The sequence below is a fragment of the Salvelinus sp. IW2-2015 genome, linkage group LG34, assembly GCF_002910315.2.
Source record: "Salvelinus sp. IW2-2015 linkage group LG34, ASM291031v2, whole genome shotgun sequence".
In the NCBI taxonomy this organism is placed as follows: domain Eukaryota; kingdom Metazoa; phylum Chordata; class Actinopteri; order Salmoniformes; family Salmonidae; genus Salvelinus; species Salvelinus sp. IW2-2015.
This window is the reverse complement of record NC_036873.1, coordinates 7,556,778-7,561,566: the sequence shown is the minus strand read 5'-3', so window position 1 is coordinate 7,561,566 and position 4,789 is coordinate 7,556,778. Positions and strand designations below refer to the sequence as shown.

General features: G+C 39.9%; 1 long non-coding RNA gene across 1 annotated transcript; it reads right to left on the bottom strand.

Moving 5' to 3' along the window:
* Positions 1-3,305: 3,305 nt before the first annotated feature.
* Positions 3,306-3,857, bottom strand: LOC139023648 (uncharacterized). Its single transcript, XR_011474802.1, has 3 exons — positions 3,786-3,857; positions 3,524-3,578; positions 3,306-3,382 (listed from the first exon to the last, which is right to left on the bottom strand). It is a non-coding gene; the product is annotated as an uncharacterized lncRNA (long non-coding RNA).
* Positions 3,858-4,789: the final 932 nt, after the last annotated feature.

Sequence of the window (4,789 nt, the reverse complement as noted above, 5' to 3'; positions counted from 1 at the left end):
GCCTCTGCGGCAGGGGAAGTTCAATGACGGAGAGGCCAAAATAAAAAATTTAGCTTACAAGCGAGGCCGACTTCTCGAGATGGTTCTTAAAATTTTAAGATACGCATATAAGTGCTACGTGAAACGCTAATGTGAACTACTGAAAACCTAACAAATATATGTCCAATATAATCATAAAATAAGAGGCAATGTTTCTTATGGCTCTATCAGCAAGTCATTAATTCTTTCAACCAGGACACAAAAGACCATATTCCTTTAATAAAAATCCCCATAACATGAACATTAAAATGAAAAGAAAACGTATTCAAGGCACCATCAGTAGCCTATATTTTCTATTTAGCAAAGTGGGCTAAATTTACTTAAAAGAAAAAAACAATAATGCAATTTTCTATCATCCCCCAACTGAATATTTTTAAAAATACATTGGATTGAAAACTACAATAAAATAAAGTGCAAAATTATATCAAAACAACACTTTGTTTAAGGAGAAGTAATGTCAGTGAAAGCAAATATAAACTTTTAACTGTTTAATCTGGTGAGAAGACGAACGTTATGTTCAGTATTCCACAGCCTTAGGCAGGTCATGAAGGGCAGACGAAAATTCCAAATAGTATCCGTAAAGTTCGTAGAAACATGTCAAACGTTTTTTATAATCAATCCTCAGGTTGTTTTTAACATAAATAATCGATAATATTTAAACCGGACGGTAAACTATTCAATAGAATAGAGAAAGAAAGAACTAATCAAAGGACATCTGGCTATCCACTGACGCGATTTGATAAATCTCGCTCATTTTTCAGAATAAAAGCTTGAAACTATGTCTAAAGCCTGTTCACACCCTGTGGAAGCCATTGGAAAAGGAATCCGGTTGATATCCCTTTAAATGGAGGAAAGGCAGGCAATGGAACAGGGATTTTTCAAAATAAGAGGCACTTCCGGGTTGGATTTCCTCAGGTTTTCGCCTGCAAAATCAGTTCTGTTATACTCACAGATAATATTTTGACAGTTTTGGAAACTTTAGAGTGTTTTCTATCCTAATCCGTCAATTATATGCATATTCTAGCATCTGGGCCTGAGAAATAGGCAGCCTACTATTATTATTAARCCTGCATTATAATTATATAAAATCCCCTTAAATATTCTCACAGACCAGAAATAAATCCTATTCATAACGAATACGACGCAACTTTTAAAGGAAGAACCACTGTAGCATGTAATACTGTGTAATGTGTATATCAACCTGTATTCCTATCATGTAATACTGTGTAATGTGTATATCAACCTGTATTCCTATCATGTAATACTGTGTAATACAAGCTTGGCACACCTGTATTTGGGGAGTTTCTCCCATTCTTCTCTGCAGATCCTCTCAAGCTAACTCCCTGACACTGTTGTCTGCAAACTTAATGATGGTGTTGGAGTCGTGCCTGGCCATGCAGTCGTGGGTGAACGGGGAGTACAGGAAGGGACTGAGCATGCACCCCTGGGGAGCTCCAGTGTTGTGGATCAGCGTGGCAGATGTGTTGCTACCTACCCTCATCACCTGGGGGCGGCCCGTCAGGAAGTCCATGATCCAGTTGCAGAGGGAGGTGTTTAGTCCCAGGGTCCTTAGCTTAGTGATGAGCTTTGAGGGTACTATGGTGTTGAACGCTGAGCTGTAGTCAATGAATAGCATTCTCACATAGGTGTTCCTTTTGTCCAGGTGGGAAAGGGCAGTGTGGAATGCAAAAGAGATTGCATCATCTGTGGATCTGTTTGGGCGGTATGCAAATTGGAGTGGGTCTAGGGTTTCTGGGATAATGGTGTTGATGTGAGCCATTACCAACCTTTCAAAGTACTTTGTGGCTATGGACATGAGTGCTACGGGTCTGTAGTCATTTAGGGAGCTTGCCTTTGTGTTCTTGAGCACAGGGACTATGGTGGTCTGCTTGAAACATGTTGGTATTACAGACTCAATCAGGAACATGTTGAAACTGTCAGTGAAGACACCTGCCAGTTGGTCAGCACATGCCCGGAGCACACATCCTGGTAATCCGTCTGACCCCGCAGCCTTCTGTATGTTGACCTGTTTAAAGGTCTTACTCACGTCGGCTATCTGCTATCTCAGCTACTGCCTGTCACCAAGGGAGTACCCCAAGGCTCGATCCTAGGCCCCACGCTCTTTTRAATTTACATCAACAACATAGCTCTCTCATCCATTTATATGCAGATGATTGTCTTATTCTCAGCTGGCCCCTCCCTGGATTTTGTGTTAAATGCTCTACAACAAAGCTTTCTTAGTGTCCAACAAGCTTTCTCTACCCTTAACCTTGTTCTGAACACCTTCAAAACAAAGGTCATGTGGTTTGGTAAGAAGAATGCCTCTCTCCCCACAGGTGTGATTACTACCTCTGAGGGTTTAGCGCTTGAGGCAGTCACCTCATACAAGTACTTGGGAGTATGGCTAGACGGTACACTGTCCTTATCTCAGCACATTTCAAAGCTGCAGGCTAAGGTTAAATCTACACTTGGTTTCCTCTATCGTAATCGCTCCTCTTTCACCCCAGCTGCCAAACTAACCCTGATTRAGATGACCWTCCTACCCATGCTAGATTACGGAGACATCATTTGTAGATCGGCAGGTAAGGGTGTCCTCGAGCGGCGATGTTCTTTACCATTCAGCCATATTTGCCACCAATGTTCCCTATAGAACACATCACTGCACTCTATACTCCTCTGTACACTGAATTTGTTCTTAACTTACTTGCCCAATTAAATAAAGGTTAAATATTATTATTTATTTTTTTATTATCAAACTGTATTCCTATCATGTAATACTGTGTATAAAAGTTCCATGCATGTAAAATGTATGAAGAATGTAACAAAATATCTGTAAAAAACTAAAATGTAAAACAAAGTTTATTTTGTCCTCTGAAGAGGACATACATATACATGTAATTGGGTTAGGGTGGTGAGTTTCCCTTGACACTGTAAAGAGCTTTGGGTGTCTGGGTAAAGTAACAGGTGTCTGAATAAAGTAACAGGTGTCTGGATAAAGTAACAGGTGTCTGGATAGAGTAACAGGTGTCTGGATAGTAACAGGTGTCTGGATAAAGTAACAGGTGTCTGGATAGTAACAGGTGTCTGGATAAAGTAACAGGTGTCTGGATAGTAACAGGTGTCTGGATAAAGTAACTGGTGTCTGGATAGAAACAGGTGTCTGGATAAATTAACAGGTGTCTGGATAAAGTAACAGGTGTCTGGATAAAGTAACAGGGTTATGAATAAAGTAACAGGTGTCTGGATAAAGTAACAGTTGTCTTAATAACTACTCTTCTTGCGTTGTGTACAATCAATCATCGACACGAACTCCAACGTGTAGCACCAGTCATGGAGATTTATTCTGATAGAAACAGCACGTCATGCAATGCACGGCTCACCACCCAACTCTGCACTCACGCATGCTGGTTTGGTGCTTGTTCACTGGGCAATGTAGTTACCAAAATAATACAACAATTACAATATAATATGTTGAACAACGTACCTGATAGAAACAGCACAAAATTGCACGGCTCACCACCCAACTCTGCACTCACGCACTGTACAAAATATACGAATCCCGCCACAAGACATAGTAAATTGCTAGCTAGTATTAGCTGGAATTCTCTACAACTAAATGCACAACAAATATTCACCAAAAATCACTACATCTTATGTGTGATGTTCGAATAACATTTACAAACAAATTGCTATAAATTGCACATTTAAATCATCACTTGGGAGTATAAAAATCACTTTTGACGTACAGTGCTTTGCAACCAACAACTTCCCGCTGGTTTGGTGCTTGTTCACTGGGACGGTTCTYACTGAAACGTCCTCCGTCGTAAGCYAGCTACACAAACCAGCCAATAAGATGCCATGTTGACAAAAATAAAACCATAAACCCATTGGCTTAACAATAAAGTGGCAAGGGGAATCACCAATATAACCTTGTTACATCTGGATAAAGTAACAGGTGTCTGGATAAAGTAACACAGTTGAGGTTTTCATCTTTAATCAGCAAAAAATCGGCCAATTTCTAAAATAGACATTTCTGTGAAACTATGTACGTTTTACTTGTGAACATTTAATATACAAATATATTCTCAAGATGGGTCAATTTGTTCGTCTATGTGCCATTTGAAAAACAATGCGTATATTGGGAGTAACCTTATTTTGGGTTAAGACAAGTAACTATGAGTAAGGGCAAACATCATGATAAGCTTGCAAGTTGAGTTTTGAATAAGACATCCGATTAACACTTTGCATTTATAACGGTTTGTTTTACAATATCTACAAAATAACCAAATAATTGATCGTCAATTTTTTTTTTACCCGTTCAAGTCGGTCGGCACACGCGTCATCATACTCCCTCATCTGATTGGTCGAGTAGGCGGGCCTTCTGACTTTGTAGCTGTGGTAACTAGTGACAACCCGCCAAACGCCCGGTGCCCTTTGTCGACTACGATTTCCTCTCTTTGCAATTTGAACGTTTTAGAGGAAATTATCCACAATGGGTAAAAAAGAAGAAGAGGAAATCATAAGAATTGCGAAGAAGATGGATAAAATGGCGCAGAAGAAAAGCGGGGTGAGGTGTTCTGACATGAATGGATTGTCTCCCATTATTTTGGCTGGTGATAGCCCAGCATGCTAACGCTAACTAGCAAATGGAGTTCAAAACCTAGACACACATAGCTAACTAGCTAGCAGTTGTCGTCCTATGGTGTAGAATGTCACATTTCGAAAAATATTGGTCTTACTGGCTCTTCGT